The 22211-nt window shown below is 43.2% G+C and overlaps 1 long non-coding RNA gene across 2 annotated transcripts in view; it reads left to right on the top strand.

Moving 5' to 3' along the window:
• The first annotated feature begins 10802 nt into the window (after positions 1-10802).
• LOC116244377 (uncharacterized) overlaps positions 10803-22211 on the top strand; it is a 70691-nt gene continuing 59282 nt past the window's right edge. For both annotated transcript variants that reach the window (XR_004170179.2, XR_016471993.1), the window contains exon 1: positions 10803-10992. This is a non-coding gene — a long non-coding RNA (uncharacterized LOC116244377). The remainder of the gene's footprint in view (positions 10993-22211) is intronic.

Below are 22211 nucleotides of genomic sequence, written 5' to 3'. Positions count from 1 at the left end.
AAAGATGGTTAAGGCAATACTAAATCAAATGAAACATTGTGGCATAGTTTTGGCCAGCACAAAAATTACGAGTAGCTTACCAACCCTTTTGGGAGAGATATTTGGAGAACAGAACAATGGTAGCACCCATTGTCCCCTTCCCATTAGGAGAGTAACCATATATTATTTTGTATGTAATGCAATTGGTAAATATTTTAGAGAATTACAGCATTTGCCTACCTGCATCTTTCAGAGCTGAAATCCCCCCAAATACCTACAGTATTCAATGAACACCCTTTGGAAATGGAATTTACACTTCTGAATTTAGGCACCTTCAAAATCTCTGTTGTGAATGGCCAGCCAGCTCTGCTAGTGCCAGCTGCTCTGCTGTGCCCCGTCTGCAGTGCAGGGGATCTTCACCTCATCAGTGCATGAAAGCACACTGGTGAGAGAAAACCCAGATAGGAACCTGGAGCTTGGAAGATGCCAGAAGATTTGATCTGTACTAAAAGGAGTAACTAGCAGTTTCCCCATTTCTTTCCAATACATTATTTGTGCAGCTTCTAATCTGTATGAAACACTCAGCAAAGAGAGGATAAACATATTATTCAAGTTCATTAAATTTACATAAAATCATTTAAATACATTTTCTTATTATCCCCTTATGTTTGTAAAGTGAAGGCATTGAGGCTGTTGTTCTCAGCAGGAGAACTTGCCATTCCTACGCTTTTGGGGAATACAGTTGTGCCTGTCACAGATAAAAATATTATATTCATACTTTACTGTAAGAATCTGCTGGTTTATGGACCCAATGTACTCACAGGAGTGTAAAAAACCCCTGTGACCTCCCTGGGAGTCCTGGTGCCAGCTGGGGGAAGCTTAGCACTCACACCATGTTGGGCAGTTCCCTGTTGGCTGCATTCACAGAAGCAGCACGAGAGATTTCATATTTCAGGGAGAAACAGCAATAAATCAACCAGAGAAACTTCTTTATTACAAGTGCAATGGGACTCCACTAATAGCACCTCCCCCCCCACCCACTTTTTGGAAGGAACTCAGGATTTGCACAGCTTTGCACAGCACACAGTGATCATCTGCTCATGACCATATGCAGTTTTGGAAAGCATGGTTAACTAGCCTGAAAGAAATAAGAGTAATACAATTAATAGAAAAAACAGTATACAATTAATTCAAGTGGAATTATTTTCTGAATGAACCTTAAACTTCTGTTTCTGTAGAGCAGAGCCCCACAGCTGTTTTAGCACAGCACCTGCTCCTGCTGCACTGCTTTGGTAGCACTGCTTATTTTTGTGAGGTTTCCCTTTGCTGTGTCTGGGTACTGCACACTTCCCTGGCTGTGTAACTTGTAGCACGAGTTAAAAATGTTCTTCAATAAGATGACTGCATAGTGCAGTCTGAAGTAACATACCTATAAATCAACTCAGTTCCTTTGGGCTCAGTGAAAGGCCACAGTTTTGCACCTATTTTGTCCTTTAATAACGAACAGCATCAAAGTATTTGAACATAACCAGCCTTTCCTTCCCCCCTTTGTTCCTATAACAAACTGTCTCCACTCCTGGGCTCTCAGGTTGTGGAGTGGAGCTGCTCCTCAGATCCAAACCAGTCCTGTGGGCGCTCAGCAGCTCTGCTCAACCTCTGTGCACATCAGTTTTAACAGTTCTGCTTCCTACAAGTGTTTCTTGTCTGTTGACCTGTGACAGAGGGAGCAAAGTTAACCATAGGGTAATTCCTTCCCTCCATAAATAGGCACACATGGAAAATTTTGGATGCCTTGCTATCTTGCTATAGTTTGTGCTTTGTCTGGTTTACACTTGTTTCTTGGCATGTTTTATAGCAGTGTCTGGAAAATCAATTTTTCTTTCCCAAGCAACAAAGCAGTACATGTGTTCTTAAACAAAGCCACACAGCTCTGACCAACATCTTCGGTTTCGCTTCCTTGGTGTTGCTGTGAAACTCACTTCAGCCCCATGCATTTACGCTTTAATTTCAATGTTGCTTTTAGGGATCACGCTTAGTTTAAGAACGGTGTCAAAGAACAGATTATACAAAACCACTGCATGCAGATTTAGCATTGTTTTTTTGTTTTGTTTGTTTATTTTCAAAAAGGGGTTGTTATACTTTTAACTTTCTAAGCTGTAGAAGTTTGCTGGTCTCTTTCTTCTAACCTTCGTGTTTATTACATGCCACCTTCTTTTAGAAAGTTACGTAGGTCAGTGCTGAGGCCCACGGTTTAAATGCCTCTCAGATGTGGATTTATGGAAGGAAAAAGACTAAAGATGCTGTACTACCTTCATGAATTGCCAGCTGTGTCACAGGGGATGTGGACATGCAGTCTTGTGTCCCCACAGCAGCCAGATGCTACATCACTGAGGTGGTCCAGCGAAGCCCAGCGAAATCTCAGCAGATGTCTCCATTAGTGATGGATGTCTGTATGGATTGCCTGGGGGATTAGTTCTACATTGGTTGTTATGGTCTTCTAATTGTCATGATTGTGCATTGCTTTGAAGTCCCAACTCCCATAGGTCTCATCAGAGCTACGGATTCAGAAAGAGAAAAAAACCTCCGGGTCAGTGAGCCTCCTGCATTTCATTCCAAGGTTATGTCTGTCTGCTTTACAAAAATGGATGGCTCTTTCTAGGCACCAAGGCAGCAGTGACTAATGTCCCTTATATGAGGCTGCTGAAATACTCTTTCTGAAGCTTGCATTCATCAATCTAGATAAAGAGACTTGCAAAAGCAGAGCGTGTGGTTTGGTGTCCAGCACAAATGGAGGCCTGCTGCACTCCCTATGCAAAACATACACAGCTCAGCACCAGGCCAAGAAAGGGTGAGCAGGTTTGTGTGAATATTAGCAGCAGCACCCGGCTTCATCCAGCACCCATCACCACCCTTTCCTCTTCGAAGGATTCTATTTAACCTCATCCTGGAAGTGAGAATCTTATGGAGAGGCTGTTGACAAACAGAAGACAAAGCCTGCACTGTGCTGGGGGTGTGCTCTGCAAGGCAGGGAAGAGCTCTCCTTTCCTGCAGCAGGAGGTGGTATCTTGGGCTGTGTCACGGGGAGAGTTTGATACCCACTTCTGCATGGATGGTGTCATCTTAGGGTCAATTAATCAGTCCTTGTGTAGGCAGAGCATGTGCTTGACTGTATCTGGTGGAACAGAATTTAATTACTGGATCGAGAGGGTTTTTTTTACGCTGAAATTAACATCACCATTCTCATTTGGAATCAGTGGGCCTCTTGAATTAATTTCTTGTTTATGGCATTTGTCTCGTAAATGAAGCTTTGATCTCTTATGCAAATGAACTGATATACCACAAAGATGTGAAGGAGTGTGCTAACGAAAGACACTGCTGGATGACCGTGTTAATGGTTACAGTTAAACGGAGCTTCTGCCAGTCCCTGCTGAGGTGCAGAGGCTCCCAGCCTTCTGCAAGAGTGAAACAGGGCGTATGGAAGGGCTGCTTTGCACTGAGAGGTGCCCACCTGGGCAGGGAGACAGCAGGAGGGCCTGAGCTCAGGGAGCTCGGGGTGGTGTGAGAGGGGCACAGCTGTGCCACGTTCCCTCGGTCACTGGCAGTGCTGGAAGGGAAGAAGCACAGCAGTGACAGAACAGGGACACAGTCGTTGCCTGATAGCATCTGCACGTGGAGATCTGCTCCAGGCTCGGGCCGGGCTGTGATGTGGGAATGAATAAATAGCAGAACTGGAGAATGAATACTGGAATTTCAAAACTCATCTTGTACCTTGTAGCAACATTTTTGTTTGTGGAGAATGGGAAAACAAAAACAAATATCTTGAAGTGTTTTACACCTTGCATATACAATTGAGAACAATTTGGGATGCAGCAGTGTTGGGAGCTGGTGGAAGGAAATAGAGCTGCGTGTTTAAGACCTTGCAGGAGAGTACTGTAAAAACTTGATATAAAAATGGTTTTATCAGGAAGAAAAAGAATAAGATGACACCCACATTCAAAATGTGTTCAACTGATTTACAGAGGAGGAATTTGGAAATGCTTTTTCCTTTAAAATTTTAAGGCATCCTTGAAAGAAGGACCCAAGAACTCGGCTGCTGCTAGATGAATTCCCAGCAGTAGCAGCGTGCAGCTTACTGCCTTGGCAGTCCTCAGGTTATTTTTGGGAGTAGTTAAATATGATCTTATGAAAAAGCACTTAGAGCCGATCTGCTCTTCAGAAGAATATGTTGATTTCTGTTTAAAAATCAGTGTTTTACTTCTGGATCTATTGGTAACACTTGCAGTGATGACAGAGGTATTTAACCCAGAGTCTCAGAGCAGCTGAACGCAATATGTTATGGATGTTTGCTTTTCTTCCTCATAGCTGTTGACTGTTTTTCTTTCCCCAAACACTGCAGTGCCACTTTCTTCCCTACCATGTGCTGATCTCACCTTCCTCTGTTTTGTGCTCTACTCTTTTGATCAGTTTCACTAACTCTTAACATTCAGGTCAAACCCTCTAGCTTAGAAATGCCTGGGACGGAGCACATTCAGCCATCAATGTACAACACTCAGTATAAGAAGAGACAGAATAAATCAGACTTAAAATGTGAACTGTTTGTTGACAAAGAGATTGTGAGCTTCAATTAGAAGGACACAAGTGGAACAGATAAGGGTTTTTAAAATTCAACTTGAAACTGCTGCCTTTTCTCATGCTGGTAGAAAAGAATGGCTTAGCTCACCTTCTTGCTGGTAGAGACTGTGTGTGCTACCAAGCAAATGCAGCTGAGTATGGGCAATGTGCCCATGTGTGTCAAGTCAGTGCTAGCCTCTACTCAAGGAAAAGTGTGCTTTGTGAGGTTCTTGAGGCTTCTTGCAGGTAAAAGAGCATCCCTCCTTAGGGCTGGGATTGGAGCCCAGCTCAGACAGGGTTGATGTTACGGTTGATTTCAATGGAGTCAGGAAATCTCCTTCAATCCCTTTGGTCCACATGGGGAGGACAGTGCCTGGACAAACTTTACTGCAGACAGCCACTTCTGAAGAGAACTGAGCTTTTCAGTCCCCTTGGCTGCACAGACCTTGGTTTTACCGATGAGTGCTGTCAACAAGGGTGGGTATTGGAACATAATACAGTTTATTCCAGCTTGTCTCTTCTGTTTTCATAAGAGCTCTTCATCTTGCTACCCAGGCATTCAATACTATTATAGAAAGCACACAAGCCCACAGTAGCTGGTATTTTCCATCAAAGCTTGTTCAAAATTATACCAACATGAGGTTCATTTAGGTGGTCCGATGGATATGAGTGTCTGCTAATTACAACTCTTATCCTGGTGCAAAGGAGCAGTGCTGGGATGGTTACTGATACTTTAATAAATAAATAGTCCTGGGCAACATGAGATGCCCAGCCTTGTCACAGCCTCTCCTGTTTGGATTCTGGGTGGTACAGCGAATTCAGTCCACTTTCAGAAGTGGAGCTGCTCTTGTGCGATTCCATACAATCAGCAGGAGGCTTTCACAAGGTGTGCCTTCCATTCCAGTTTCATGGGATTAGGCTGAAAAATCCTCAGTCCTCTGCCTGTCAGAAGATTCTGATCTGGCTGGGTATTCCCAGAAGCTTCTGGGAAGCCTTCTCAGGGCTTAACGAGAAGCCAGGCTGCTCACAGTCTTAGCAAACCACTTTCTGACTGATTTGCTTTTCAGAGTTGCAAAAACAACCAGTGGAGATTATTGGTAAGAAATGTCATCTGCTTTGTAATTAATCAGTGCAATTTGACTTCAGGGTAGAAGTTTACTTCCTTATTAAGAGTGTAACCATTTTCCCAGCTTGTATATTTAACATTTTCCTAATATATATATATATATATATAAAATACTGTAAGATATATATATATATATAAAGATATTTTGTTGGCACGTGAGCCTGGGAATCTGCCGCAGTTTGCCACCTTCTGTTTTTGCCATTTGAAAAAGCTAATTTTGCTACTGGATTTGCTTCCAGCAATTTGCAGGCAGCAGCTGCAGTGAGGTGCAGTGAAGGAGCCCCTTCTGAGGGATTTCTGTGCATTTTGAGAAGGTGGATTTATTTTCCCTTTTCATTACTGCTTCATCGCTTGAGGAAACTGTCCTATCCGTTCCCCAGCTCCACTCCCCGTAACCCTTCCCCCCGCCGTGGGCATCTTCTGTGCTTTTAAATGAGTTTCTAAAAGCCCTGATTGTTGCCTAGTTAAGGACCCAGAGAGCTATAATCACTCCAACTCATTTCCCTGATTTAATGAGCAGTGCAAATCACTGACAGCTTCAGACGCTGTCAACTTCTGAAACACAACTGCACCCTAAATCCTTCATCAGCTTGGAATAACTCTGAAACACTGGAATTATTAGCCTGCTCTGATGTATAGGAGATGACTGACCAGATAATTAGATGGGGCTGAGGCTGGGCCTGGAGATTTTATGTGAGCAGTAAACAGAGGGGTTTAAATATGTCTACCGTGCAAGGTATGAGAGTGTGATAGTTTGATTTTCAGGAAAAGAGAAAAGCCTTGTCCCCAGGGTATGCATTTCCTTCTAAGCAAAACCAGGCATGTGAACAGCAGAACAATTTGTGTTACAATGGCAGCCCCCTAGGAATGACACGGTGTGGATGGAGTCCATCTGGAGGGAGGGTTATGAAGAATTTGAAAATGTTTGGAATCTTACTAGCGATTTTCTTGATTAAAATGATCCAAAAATAGGATCAGACTGTCCTCCAGGTGCTATGAACACAGGGCTTGCCTCCTGATCACTCTCATCCACTATAGCCAGACGTTAGAATAGCTGAGCTCAATGAATGGAATGCTCTGTTTTGCTGTTGGATCTCAGTGACTGAATGCAGATTGTAAGCACTGTAACTGAGAATTGGATTTAGCTGGTGAATGTAAAGAGATACAGGTAATAACGCAGCTCCTAATCACCTTATTTTAACAGCTACACTCCGGTCAGTAGTGATTAAGTTAAACAGCCGATATAACCTCTGCTGGGAAATGTACTCAAGCACATTTGAATACTTGGTGCATTCAAACCTGTGCCCAGTTACTCATTTCTATTGATGTTATTCATTAACATGACCTTGGATGCCAAAATAACAATCCTTGGAAAAGCTAATGCTTCTGCTAAGTAATTAAAATACAAATGTGCATTTCATGATGGCTGTAATTCCTACTCCTGTTGGCTGTACTTTGGGAGTGGATTTCTGTCCTCTGCTGGCATACTGAAACACTGTCCTTGGTGAGATGGGGTAAAAAGGAGAAGAGGAATCGGTCCTAGCTGTAATTCCAAGTTAGTTAGTTCTATATAGTATTTTTTTTAGGACTGAATGAAATAATCCTGAGCCTCCTAGGAAGTGTTAGGTGAGGGACTGTCATCCTGTTCTTGGGGATGACAAAAAGGAATGAGCAGCTTTTTGGTCTTGTTCTCCATTTCTTGTCTTTTGTGATGAAAAGCAAGGCAAGGTTGTTAGTGAGGTGTTCCACTCATAGTTCTTGACTTATGAATTGTTCCTCAACTCACTGAATAATATAATATGTCTGAATAATAGAAATAATCTTCATCAGGAGGCTGCACACAGAAACACGAGCTAACTGTGATCACAAAAAAATGCATATTTTTCAAAAGGTGCAGTATAGAAGTACGGGGCAATATGATGATGTAGGAGCTAACTAATTTTAGTGAGACTTATTTTCTGTCTGTGCTAGTGAGGGATGTATTTTGGTGTATAAATGCACGAGGTTTAGATGGTTTTGGTCTGGGCTCGTCTTTCTGCTTCCCAGCACTGGTCTTTAGTCACTCTCTAAACTCAGGTCTTGGGGAACCTACACAGACCTGTGCTGGCACTGAGATGAGGCAATGCAGCTGGCTGTTGGAAACAATGAGTTACATGTCTTTAGAGCTGTAGCTGGAGAGGCAAAACTACAGCTCATGAGCTCCTTGTTTAAGCTGCAGTAGTGCTCTGGGATTTCTGTCTGGGGCAGATTTTCATTCTGTACTGGGTGCTGTTTAGGCACAAATGAAGAGATGGACCTTGACCTAAAAAGTTGGTAAAAATTATTTGTCTGCATGTAATCCAAAGTATATTTAGCATTTCCCAGGCATAGACAAACAGCTTTTGGCTCGAACTGTTTCCAGCCTAAGGCTTTGCAAGCAAACAGTGGCCGGGGTGAGTGAGACCTGTTTACATGAATTAGCAAAATTCACTAAAACTCATAGAACCTGTCAGCAAAGGGACTTTAAGGTTGTTCTCAAATTGCTGCCCATGTAATTGTCCATATAAAGCTGCTCTTTTAATTGTCCAGGGATTCTTCAGAACTTGGATTTTTATTTTCTTTCTGTTATCCCTTTGAAACCCCCATGATGGTCTACCCCAGTTAACTTCTTTCCTCATAACTGTTTCAGACTATATTGTTGGATCTCTAGTGGAACCCTATCGTTCATCCTAAAAATTACTCTTCAAAGGCAGCAGGATTTGTACTCTGCCGTAACACCACAGAATACCAAGAGCTGTATCCCTGCTACTTCTGGCTTTAGTGAGAAGTAGGTGGAGGAAGACAGTGAAGTATGAAGGATATCATATTTAGTATTATATCATTGCACATTTGCAGAGTTACTAAATAATTGAAAACATTCTAACTGGTGCTTCTGCATTTTGGAGAAAGAGCTGAATAAAAACAGATCTTACCAGCTAACTGCAGTGCCACATTTCTGTGTAGAACTAAAGGATGGAGCAGGAATGACTCTTCCATTGGGGACAATGGGTCCATCCACACCAGACCATTATAACAATCTAGTTCTCATTTCTTCCTATACAGAGTGCAGTTGGCACATGCCAGCAGTAAGCTCTGCATCCCAACGTGCTGAAAGTAGAGTATATAAACCAGCACTGTAAGTACTTGTGGGAACAGGAACTGTACAGTGCTTGAGCAGTTGTTCTCTATAAGCCTGGTGATTTTCCCAGCTGAAAAACATTGTGAACACAACTGGAGCGGAGTTTACATGGAAATTGATTTCATTTTCTTCTTTAGTCCCCCATCGTGTGGCTTTGACTTGGAAACCTATACATAATGACAACTGAGTAAATCATCACGCTTTCCTCCATAAAATAATTTTGAGCTCTTTTGTCAGATTCCAAGTGTAAGAGGATCCTGTCAGAAGACAGGCCTGCAGTAGATACCTTAGGTGCGATGATGAATTTGAAGCCAGGCAATCTCAAGTGCAAGCAGAGTGTGTTTAGATAGCTCTAGCTTCTTGTGTTTCCTGTGGAGTCTCCTTCTCTGGAGATATTCAAGACCTGCCTGGACACCTTGTGTGACCTGGTGTAGGGAACCTGCTTCAGCAGGGGGTTGGACTCGATGATCTCTGGAGTCCCTTCCAACCCCTGCGATTCTGTGGCACCTCTGAATGGGTGGCTTTGCTCTTAAGTATTCAGGCCAACAAATGCCAAAACAGCATTTGCCAAGAGTTGCTTAGAAGAATAAGGGTCCTTTCTAAGAGGAGACAAGGCAGAGGGCTGTAGTGAAGGTTTATACATTTGGTAAACCACTTTAATATACAACAGGGCACACATTGCCACACACTGGGAGCGAGCTGTGCATCGCCCCACTTGGGGCAGTTCAGCAGGACCTGGGAGGCACAGCTGGATGCTCTGAATCCAAGCTGCTGTTGGGTCTTTTTGTGATAACTGTGCACTGGTGCCCTTCTGAGTTGTTTGAGTCCTGGCAGACAATGCCCAAGAGGAACAATCTTCAGCCCATCTTAATCCCTCTGGGGTCACGGCTCTCCGTGCTGGAAGACATGCAGGCATTAAGGGGCAGTAAGTGCAAATAGCTGCTTTGCTGCAGAGAGCTGCTTTTCACAGCTTGCCACCAGTTGCATGTTGCAGTCTCTTGCAGAAGCAATGTGTGCTGCAGTTGCCTGACATTTGACAAGTGAGTTGTCTTAGCAAGAACCGTTGTGGCCAAGTCTGGAGAACTGTCTGTTGTAGCTCTTATTTAAGTAGAAAGAAAAGGTAATGACTGAAAGATCTGCTTATGTACATGAAAATACACCTCTGGGAAGGGCTGAGGTGAGAACTGAATGGTGAAGAGGTTGGGGGAGAAACATCTCAGGGATGAGTAGTGAGAAATTAAATAATGGGGAAGAGGGGAAAGGTCAGGAACAGTGATAGTTCTGCAAGTTTACATTTGGCTACTGCTGAATGAATGGTAAGGTAATGAACAAACAGTAATTAAAATCCTCGCTACTATGTAAATGCCAGATTATAGCTGTGATCTTTTTGCAGATTTGCCTTTGATGTGAGTGGGAGTCTGCATACTGTCCTTGGGACTGCTTAAGCCTAAATATGTGCTCAAAAGCATAAGAGATTCAGTCCTTGACCTGGCACGAGCTGGTTTCCCTTTGACATTATGAGCAACACCCTGAGGATATAGGAGGATGAGAATAGATGGAGCCAACTTCTCGGTGTAGAGTAGTAGTTTCCCTTTTTCCTGCAGATGAAGGTGTTCCACTGTACCTCCCTGCACAGTAGCTCCAATTTGCCTGTGTTTATAACCTGATCCAATACCTAGCATTTCAGTTCCTCCTGCAAATGTGGATGTGAAAACATATGGGGAAACCGTGCTCTCAGGTGGGCAGGAAATATTCCACACTCCTGTTAGGAGAATAATGGATGTATCCCCAGTTGGGAAGGATGCAGTGGGCTGAGGAAAAAGCCATTGACAACTTCTTTGCTGAACACATCCTCATAGTTCTGTTTCTATGGCAATCTTCATGTGAAATGTGTTGGTAGGAAAATATTAGTTACTATAGAAACAACTTTCCTGTAAGTGAAAGTTTACTTTGTAACACATGATGCCTAATATTAGTTTTTTTTAAGTTAAACCACCCACACGTGTGTTGCAATCAATAAACAGATCATTGTACTCAAGCCTGCATAGCTGGAAATGTACAGAACTTTCATGTCTTCCACCAAAACCAGCTGCTTGGCTTTGGCCAGAACCAGATGGACGTAAGTAGCAATTAAGACAATAGAAATGTTAAATTGCACACGTCACAAGGGACTCCTGAAATGGCAGTATCTGAAATTCTGGTTGAGACCTTTAATTCCATAGGAAAATGGACTATTTTGTTCTTTGCAGGTTTCAATTTTATATTAAGAAAATAGTGCGGAGATGAACTTGGTTACAAGGCTGTACCATTAAGACTTACCCTAATGGCCACTGGGACTTTAAAACTGCAGGAAAAATTTGGACTTCTTTTTAAATTCCTTTCAAGGATTGCCCTTCTGAAAGGAAGACCTGAATCTGGTCCTCTGTGCTCTGCTGTACTGTGCACTGATATTGCTTCCAGCCCTAGTGCAATACAGTTAGCAAGAACTGACCAGCGTGTGACTTACAGCACTTCACTGGGCTCTTTGCCTCTGCTTTGGAATTCTCCCAAGTGCTTTTTGGTTTGTTACATCCACAAAGTCACTCTTGCTGGGTAAGCTGAGCTTCTCAAAGGTAAGGTGACAGCTTTTAGGTGTGGAGAAGGCCATTGTTGTCTTGGAAGCACATTCTGAGTAATGAGTTGATTTCCTTCCTGTGCAGTTTATTGTGTTATAAAGCGCCGACAGCAAAGCACGGTGGTAGAATTTTAAATGTCACCAAGGTAACCATCATCAGTCACCTCATTGCAATTTCACATATAGATCTCTCCTCTTGGAAATATGAGACTTCCTTGTTCAAAAATTATGCAGGCTTTAAGATTACTTCTGAGCTTCAAAAAATTCTTCTATTATTCTTCACTCTGTACATTAGACTAATACTGCTCTGAGTTACACTGACATGAAACTGCTGCTGGGGATTTAATGTAAAGGATTTCCTGCCTTTTGTGCTCTTAATTGGTAGCTGTTTTTGCATGCTGCATTACATCTGCAGATAGTGAAACTATATTAATGGGTTAGCAATAATAAAAGAACAATTTCCTATCATTTCTATGCTTAGAGCACTGTTAGTGAATCACTGCTTTGCAAACCATCCCCACACCTCCTCCTGTGAAATAAGTACTGTTGAATATTGTCTTCACTTTTACAGTCGAGTACACCAAGCTTGAAAGAAGATGAGATGCCTGCCTGTACAACAGCTGCAGGTACAGGAAGCTGTTACAAGTGCCTTGTTTAGTGTGTCTGAGGACTTAGAGAAGGTCTTAGATCCTAAAAGATTTAGAGAGTTCAAGTAGGGTGTGGAAAACTTTCTTCTGCTCTAAAAGAGCAGTCAGGTGCTGGGCAGGCTGCCCAGGCAGGTGGTGGAGTCACCGTCCTTGGAGGGGTTCAGGAAAGGCTTGGATGTGGTAATAAGGGATGTGGTTTAGTGGGCAATACTGGCGGCAGGTAGGTGGTTGGATTGGATGATCTTAGAAGACTTTTCCAACTTTTATGATTCTGTGAAACCCTGTCTCCTTTTACCTCCATAAACTAGCTGAGATATGGAAAAGCTTTTTAATTCTATTTAATTGTATTTTCAGTAAAGTACTTCAGAAAACAATCCTGGCTCAGACATTACTCACAAAACTTTTGTTCAAGGTTTGGCAACTTATTTCTAGCCTAGAAATTTTCCATCTGGGAAGGTGCTTTTAGTTGTGTGTTGCTTGGCTGGAGGGGAGAATTGTTCCTGGAAGGGGGGTGACTGAACCAGCTAACATGTATTGCTTTATAGCAACTTGCAGAGGGCTCACAAAGATTCACTTCCACAAGAACTTGATTTGATTGCTCTTCGGAAAGTTGTCCTGCTTAAGCAATCACATTTTCTTGGATTATTCTCTTTTACACCTTTGGTTGTTTTGTTGGCGTGGAAAACTGACCAACGCTCTTCTGGGGTGCTTGTATCAGTGCAGTACTGCACAGCTGTAGATTAAAAATAATAATTCAGAAGTGTTGTGTATGTACAGATGCAAAATGAGGTGCAAAAGGAAGCTCTCTGCACGTCTGTACTGCTCCCCTAAGAGATAAATGTCCCATGTTAGTAGCCTGGACATGCTGACAATTCTGAGTACGGAGTCTGCTCCGTGCCCCCCTGAGAGATGAAGCAGCAAATGTGTGTGGCCAAGGAACAGAGGTTTATCTTGAGTCAGGCTAAACTCTGCGTAAACTGTGTTTTCACCTGGAAGTTGGAGGCAGCTTGTAGAACACGATCCTTCACAGAACAGAACTTGAAGATAAAATATGGAGCCATTAAAATCCAGGAATAAAGCATTTAGTTGGCAATCTGTCCCTGGTGGAGAGACAGATTTGTTAACAAGTGGAGCGTGGAGCTGGGAAGGAAGGAGCGAAGACTTCTTCAGCGAGCAGAGGGGACTGACGCTGGAGGGCATGGAGAAAAATGTACAGAGAATGGGTGGTATTGGAATCACAGAATCACTAAGGTTGGAAAAGACATCTAGGATCATCAAGCCCAGTTGCCAACCTATGACCACCATCCCCACTGACCATTACCCTAATTGCCAGATCTACACGTTTCTTGAAATCATTTCAGAAACAGCCTGTTCCTTGAGGAAGTGCTCCTCCAGGAGCCTCACACCTCTTCATCCCATTCTGTACGTGCCTTTGTACACCAAGATGCAGATTGTTTATTATTTACCAATTATTTTTAATTGAAGGAAAGAAATGACATCAGGATGATTGTTCTCAGGTCCTTTTCCACCAGGTGACATACATACGTTATGAAGTTTAGGCAGTTTTGGATTTACATGTTTAGAAACTGGTAAAAGATTAGAGTTTATTCTACTAGCCTGATAGTACTTCCACTAGCCTGATTTTTTTAGTGTAAATGCTGCAATTGCAAAACTTGCTGCTTTTGGCTTTTTAGCTACTCTACATTCTGTGCCAGCTGTGCTTTGTGCCACTGACTTACGCTGTTGGTTCAGATGCAAGGCCCTTGGTTTTCAGAGCCTGGAGAGGCAGCAGCCCACAAGGCTCTGTCCTGCAGCACGGTGGGCAGCCTTCCTCCAGAGGATTCGAAATCAAGAGGGTTAGATGATTAGATTAGGTTAGACTAGATTAGATTAGATTGGATTAGATTAGATTGGCCTTCTGTTTTCTGAAGCAGTCTGAAACTTGGAGTAGAAATGCGAACACACAAGCTGTTGTTTCTGGACTCCTATAATAGCCTTGTTCAGAGTGCTGCAAGTTTTCCTTCAAGCACATTTGTGTGGGGCAACTGTGGCATCAAGTGATTGGCGGGATCCATCTGCCCATCTCTGCGTGGGGCCTGGGGGACTAGATAAAAACAAGATCTGTTCATGTGGTGCATGGAAAATACAATCTTCCTGCTGGTTCTGATGTATTCCCAGCCCAAGGGTTGTATTTAACTCCTCTATCCCTGCGCTCAGAGGGGGTGAAGCCTTCTCTGGCCAGCAGGACTGACCTGGAACCTCGCTGCTCTACAAAGCATAACGCCTATGAAAAGCTGAGGAAGCTCTGTAGTGGCTGGGTGGGAAAGGCTCTTGCTCAGCTGTCCAGAATGAGAAAAAGGACTTCCTCTGCTTGCTCTACAAGCACCACTGATCAAAGGCTGTTGTTTTACTCCCACCTCATTAGTGCTTCCTTCCACAGGAGATGTCCGGGGAGATGCAGCTGTGCCCAGGTGAGGTGGGGAGGTGCAAGGACTCAAGGGGTATCTTTGCAGTTTACGGTGATGCTCAACATACAGGGCCATCAGGCCACAAACTGCTGCCAGGTGCCTAAAGAAGGGATGGTGAATTGAGGCAGTAACTATCAGGATGAGCAGATCTGTCAGTAAGAAGACTCTCTAATCTGTTGCTTTAACTCATGGATTTCTGGTTTGGCTTTCCAGTTGTCCTTTCCAGAAGATGGCTTTTACTCATGCATAACTTTTAATATGTTTGTACTGGAAAATCTCTGTGTTAGTTACTCCTCTGTGACACATCCTGGAGGTGAGGGCTCACATAGGCAGTGATCCTGGAGCTGATTTGACCTAATGGATGACTGGAAGGGATTTTGGGAGCTACTATTTCAAATATTTTGTGTTATGGTTTGTTGGAAGTATGACTAGTCCTAGGCATTTCACTGAGGATCTGAGAGTAAATTCCAGTGTCGACCCATTATTATCCTTACAGAAAGGAAAGAAGAAGAAATCACTCTTTTCTGCACTGGTAACTTAAGGACAATGATCTAATTTGAGTACCATAAATTATACCCATGAATAAGCATGTCCTGTTTCTTCAGAGGTGCTGAACACTTCTATTGACTTCAGTGGAAACTGGAATAAGCCCAGTGCATGCTTTGCATGAATCATGTTACATAACAGAAAAATGATGGTAATTTATGTTCAGCACTGTGATGAAAAGTTCTTGAACTCCTTTTCAGTTTGAAAGATGAGAAAACTGGAGACTTACACTGAGACTTTTAATTCAGCTGCTCTTGAAAGCTGCCCGGTGCTCCTTCCCACCTGTCTCAGCGTGGCCACGTGCAGAGGATGCTGCTACCTCCTGCGGCATAATGCCAGCACAGTGCTGAGCACCTGGGATCCCAGGAAGCCATGGGTATCCGGTGGGTTGCTGCAGCAGAGCCCACACCTTCCTGGCACGAGAGATGTTTGTGCCATTTGGTTACAGCTCGTGCTGCTGGGAAGACGTGTGCAGGCGGCTTTACTTCGCGGCCTTACTTAGTGCTTGCACTTGCAAAGCACAGATGTGAGCAGATACAGGACAAGAATACAGGCTGGGAACACGATGTCTTCTGCCCTTTATTGTACAAATCAGGGATGCTCTCTGCAGGCAGTTCCCCTGCAATCGCTCCTGCTCAGAGCCCTGCGCCTTTCATTAGGAAGAGTGGCCAATGTGTGCAATAACCATACATCCCTCGGTCCCCTCCAAGCACTGCTCTTTGCTTTCAGCAAGGGTGAGGGGAACACTGAGTCTGAATTAGAAACAGGAATAAAAATGAAGTGAGGAAAGCAATCAGAACACCTAAAATGTGGCACTATTTTTAGTCACGAGTAGAAAAAATTGTATTGAGTGTTGTTTGATCATAATCTAAACAGCCTAAACAACCCTTTGAATTTGTAGATGACGTGCAATAGGGGTATTTTTAGCTGATGTTGCTCAGATCCTGAGGGAGGATTTTTGGTGTGTTTCAGCTTATGAATTTCTCGCATAATAAGCTCCGGTTTTCTGCAGTAGTTTAATTTTCTGTGAACCGTTCCTGTGCACAAATAACTTTTCGTTTTTGTTCCTCAGTGGCAATTTTCTTTATTCTGGGTGCTGAGTTCAAGGTAAAAACTTCACCAGAGGGCAGGAACGCAAACTCTTAATTTACAGCGTTTGTCTCACACAAGACGGCTGCTCATCAGTTTTTGTTACTTCTCTTCTCTTAAGGTGATGCTCAGGTGAAAATGTGGCAAAGAGGCACAGTTCTTGCTGCACTTTTGATTGTGAAACATTGGTCATTTTTGCCATACTGTAACAGAACTGCATTCAGAGGAGGTTCCATTTCCCTGATTTTTGCCAAAGAAAATCTTGCTAGCACATGAACTAAGTCACTGTTGCCGTATGGGATGGAAGGGCTGGTGGGAGGCCATGGCTGCAGAGCTCTGTGTGAGGGCGGCACTGAGCGCTCACCTCTGGCTTGTCTCAGCTCCTTCCTATCTGTGCAGCCAGGCCCAGCGCGGGCAGTGAGTGGGCTGCAGCTTTGGCTGGCTCTGGCTTCTCTGATTCTCATTGAGACAGACAGCAGAGTTGTGCCAGTGACAACGAAACAAATCTTTCTCCGGGTGACTGAATGATCTACAAATACAAAGAGTGAAAGTGATCTCGGTGCTGCTCTGTTCCAGCACGTGAAAGCAGAAGGACGTGCTGCTGTGAGCAGAATGGGAATCCTGTATTTTGACTGATAATAAAAGTCCATCCACTGCTATCAAACATTGCAAGTACAGCAAACAATATTCACCGAACTGTGATTCTCTGTTGTTAATGTCAGTCCCAGCAGCAGCCAGCTGACGTCGCACGGACTGAAGCATGGCACGTTTCACCATTCTCAGCAGTTTCTGTGAAAATTGGAGTACGTACAGAACTGGAGATTGGTTTAATCACAGAGATGGCTGCAGTCCGGCTCCGGGCTGTTGTTTAGCACAGTGCTGACTTCAGCCTGGATTTTCTTTACCTGCCACTACTGTCCATTTGACATTTTGGGATCTTTGCCATCTCCTCAATTTATATAGTTGTCATAGGAACTATTCTCTAAGCTGTGTTCTGACTTGTTCCATGAGGCACTTTATTGTATTATAAAGTGTTGACAGCAAAGCACAGCAATAGACTTTTAAATGTCACCAAGGTAACTACTGGCATTCAATTACAGCTTCAGATAAAGATGAATCCTTTCTGCAAATGTGACAGTGACAGTCAAAAAACGTGCTGAGGATGGAGGTAATTTATGATACAACAAAGATTTCTCTTGCTACTTTGCAAGGTTAATTGTGCCTACTCTCATTTTCAGTGACACAAACATGTCATGGTTTATTGCTCTATTCTTGAAGAATAGCTGATGTCTATCAAGACATTCGACCACTGGTGTTCTGTATATTTTATATTCTTACCCATAGATGAGCCTGTCACTCTGCACAACAGACCCAGGACATCTCAGACATGCTGCATCACCAGATGTAGCTGCTTTAAGCAGTGTTTCTCTGCTTTACACAAACATCCCAGAGGTCAGAGCAGACATCAGACCTACCTGCACATCTCTCGAAATCTCGCCTTACCTGTTTTCTTTATTTGGATTTTCATGTTAAAGGTGAAAAGAACAAAGCACGACAATGTCATCTGAGGAAAGCAATTACATTTTAAGGTGAAGTGCTTTATGAACAGCATCCTGATTGCTTAGCTAAAAATAGATGACTGATTAAATAGCTTATCAATATGTGGAGACCTGGGAGTGATGCATTTTTACTGTTGCCTAATAATTCCATGCCTAACATTGCCCTAGCATTGGAATTTAATGCAGGGGATGTAGGTGGCTCCTTCAAGAGAAAGTGCCCATAATAAAGGGGGTAAAGGAATGTATTTCTGCCCAAAACAGACTGTACTTTTTTTCCTCCCTGAAATGATTAAAATAAATGCCAAGATCCCTTATACAAAAGGGTAATATGGACAAGCCACAGAGAAGCATGGAGGCCTTGTTCTCGTGTGCCATGTAACATGAAAGCCAAACAAAGGACTTGAATTTCTGAGGACCTGGTAGAGGAGGTGCAGCATTTGCTGCCAGAAAAGTTTTGTTTATCTTTGTTTCGTGTGACATGAAGACATTTTCTCCCTGCTTTTAAACCCTTTTCTTTTTTTTTTTAATCATCTTAATTCCCTCTTTTTCATCATCAGACTACCAACAGGACCTTTCCTTTAATGCACCTAGTTCTGTCCTCCCTCCTTTATCTTCCCTCCCAGGCACACACTCTCACTTGGGTTTCAGCCCTTCAAGGAATTCTGCCCCGAGGGATGGCCCTGCTCAGAGCTCTCCAGATCGTTGTATACTTTCCCTAGGAAAAAATAGCTAAAAATCTTTTGCTGCTGCTTTTGCTTTAGGAGGTAATGGGGAATGGACTGCAGGGAACTTTCAGCTTTCAGAAAGAATTTCCTTCCCTGGGAATGTGCCATGGGAAGAATCCTTTTGGAAGGGAACTGCCACTGTGCATCTCATGTGTATATGTGCTGGTGCCTCTTGGCTGGTACAAAGTCCAGGGGCTGTGCAAACAACTGGTGCAAAGATACATATAGCATTTACTGCTCTTCTGCCATTTTGTTAGGGGAAACGAAGTTTAATATGTTGTCATGAATACATTTTAATGCCATGAATCACATGTACCTGAGCAAACTGCTGTAACTGGCAAACGCTTGGTTAGCTCACATGGACATGATATCCTATCAGCTCCATCTTGGGAAGGGCAGCCGCCTTTTCTTATTTTTCCCTGTGTAAGAGCACTGCGAGCTGCTTGCTCTTTCGGTAACAGTATGAGGTCATTGCTCTATTACAGTAAATCGGTGATTGTGAGTTTTCATTTGGTCCATCGAGGAGACTGATTACACTCCATATCAGAATAGTTCTCAGACACAACTCTGTTACGCTTACTTGGAATGTTTTGTTCCAGACAGTGTTCAGCCTTAAGGGAAAGAGCATCACAGAAGGAGCACTAAGGTGGGACTGAGCTGATTTACAGCTTGGAAGGCTCCACATCCACGTAAAACTGGAAGCTTTTGTATTGTTTAAATGCCTTTTTTAGTTTTAATACATTTAGAAATTTTCTAATATTGTGAAATATTTCTAGTGAGACAGAATGACAACAGCTTTATTTCTGATCTTTCGTCTGTCACTGGATCAATTCTCCTGAGGTTGTGTTTGACAGTTCCTGAAACTTAATTCAGCAGCTCCTCATGGAACTTGCTGTTAGACACACAGTGGTTGGCTCTGGGGCAATCCAACCAGGGGCACGGAGGAAGCAGACAGGAGGATCTGCTGGACAGCATTCTGCCACTTTTAACAAATGTGGTGGTATGGTAGGAATGGTTTGTGTCCAGAAAAATGTTTTGCTGATCTATTCTGTAACTTTACACTTCGTGAGATGGGAGTCTTGAGAATACGGAGCACTCCAATCCTCTGAGAATTTATCCTTAAAATGTGTTCTCCAACTCCTGTGACAAAGTTCAGCAGATGCTGGTGAGCCAGGCTCTGTGTTTTCTGAGGCTGTTTCTGTTGTTCTTCTGGGTCTGGTGTCCGCAAAGTCACCTGGATGGTCTGCATTGGCACTTAGGTTTGTGCTTCGTAATGATAATCAGCCTTGTATGCTGCTGAGCACAGCTGAATTCCTTCTATTAACGCATCCTATGCATTATTTACATCCCTGGCATACAGCAAACCCTTTGGTTTAAGACTTCAACTGGCTTGTAAATGACTTCTTTTAAATTCTAAGAAATTGCAAGTGGGCTAAAGTGAGTACGCAAGCCAGGTTGACATGAGGGGTACAGTTGTAATAGCTGGTCTCTGTAATTTTCTCAAGGCTGTACACAGGATGACAGGCATTAGAAAGGAGTTTGTGCTTCAGGAACTGGTGAGTAGTACAGCCCTGGCCAGGAAAAGCATGGGGCAATCAGAGACAGAATAACCCATCAGCCTCAGTGTGCTCTTTGCTCTGTACATCTAGTGATGGCTTTCTTGTGTGCTTGCCAACCATCCTGCTAAGCCAGGCAGCAAGTGGGAGATTTGTGTGGTTTTGGTGCTGCAGGATGCCAGCCTGCCGCTGCTCTGCTCAGCCAGGAGGGCCTGGGTGCAGCCACTGTGATAAAGCAGCTGCTTTAAGGGAGATGCAGGGGGAGGAGAAGTGCATTTTTCTAAAGGTCGGGTAAACTTATGGAACTCTTACAGGCGGAGGAAATTACAGCTTTGGTGTCTCGGCAGTGGGCTTTGGAAGGGGGTGAAAAGAACAAAGGCGCTACAGTGTGCTCCAAAGAAAAGTCTCTTAAACACTGCTATTAGAAGCTATTAGGAGGATTTCTTCGGGTATAAATGAAAGGCAGCACTTTGGTGTGGAATGTTCCTTACTTTTAACATGTTAAATGGCTCATTTGATTATATGTGCTTGCTTGGCATTTACTGGAATTGCATATTAACTCCTACTGTAACTGATGCTGCCTACAAGTCAGATAACGAAGGTTGAATCTGTGAGCACAGCAGAACTTGCATTTCTCGTTTTCATCCACCTGCATAAAGCTGATGAGATTGCACGTTGATTAGGTGCTGGATACAGAGTGACCACATCAGTGGTCAGATTTACAGTGTAAAGTTGCTGCCCTCACAGGAAAAAGGCTCCTATGGCTGTGTGTGTCTGTGAGTAAATCTCAAGTATTCAGGTCAGTGGCTGCCTGATCCTCACTTCGAAAGTAATAATAAATATCAATTGGAAATGTGTAAGAAACAAACATCCTTCTTGCAAGATGTGCCGTATTATTGTATTTGACTTGATTCTGAGAAAGCAATAGCACTGAAGAAATCAAACACTACAGAAAACTCCAGCTAAAACATTTGTAAGCCTCAAAAACAAGTAATGTGCTTAAAAGCTTGTTTTCTTTTGCAGCAAGTATATTTGCAAGCTGAGAATAATGCTCTGTATCAGGACAGAAGTGCTTCACAGCAGCATCTGTGCCTTCATGCTGACACATTCTCCTGAAGTTCTGTCACTGGTTTCAAGATCCCCCATTACTTTAGGTCCTCAAGTCCTTCCTGCCATTTTACAGGCTTAACCCCAACAGCACCAAGGCATGAAATCTTCAAGAAATACAACATGGAGATATGCACATATTGCAACTTCATCCTTCCTTGCAAAGAATGGCTTCTGCAGATTCTTCAGCACAGGAGCTGAGGGTCTCAGGGGTGCAAATCTGTGCTAAAACACTGCAACACTGCTGTTGTGCATTGAGCCCCTGGTGTTCCAACCTTTGGCTCCCAGCTGAGCTTGTGATTCACAAAAAAAGTGATAAAGATCAGGCAGAATTTAACTTAATTGAGCACCATTGTCATTAGTTTTCAAGGTGAATGTAAAGGCATTACAAGAAATTCTAACTTCCTGCTTTGCTCTTACATAAGGAGCTTCCTGCTGAGTTGGAACTGTTTCTGTATGTGAAAGCATGGTGCAGCAAATCTGCTGAGCTTCAGCTGTGACATTGCAAATGATTCCACTCGCTGAATCTTCCCTCACTTTAGGTTCAAAGTCACAAAAAAAAAACATTTTAAAGATTTCTTAGAGATAGTTAGAGAGCAGTGCTTTCTGGAATAATCTTTAGCAGCTGGGTGATGGTCATTCCTGTCACCTTACACAACTGACACGTTGTCGGATTTACACCCTCAGGTATTTTTGGAGAACATAATCTACTGCAGGTTGCATACTTTGTAGCTTGGCTGAGAAAGCCATAGAAAGTAAATGTTTTTGGCTCTATCCTCCTCGTTTGCTTAAACTATTTTCCTAAAGAGTAAACACTGTCGATGAATGACAGTTTCTAACCTTCTTTGGCCAGGCTGATTCCTCATCTCCACACTGTTAGTGTTGAGCATGAATGACTCTCATTGCAGTTTGAGAGACTGAGCACTTCAAATGTGGCTCCTGACAATGGGTTATGCAGAACTCACCCATCTGTTGAATGGCAGCTTAAATGTCCTGAAATATCCAAATCTGTTTCCATTCCTCTTGA

This window comes from Phasianus colchicus, chromosome 17 (genome assembly GCF_987193195.1).
Source record: "Phasianus colchicus chromosome 17, bPhaCol1.hap1.1, whole genome shotgun sequence".
NCBI lineage: Eukaryota > Metazoa > Chordata > Aves > Galliformes > Phasianidae > Phasianus > Phasianus colchicus.
This window is presented reverse-complemented; position numbering and strand designations above follow the sequence as displayed.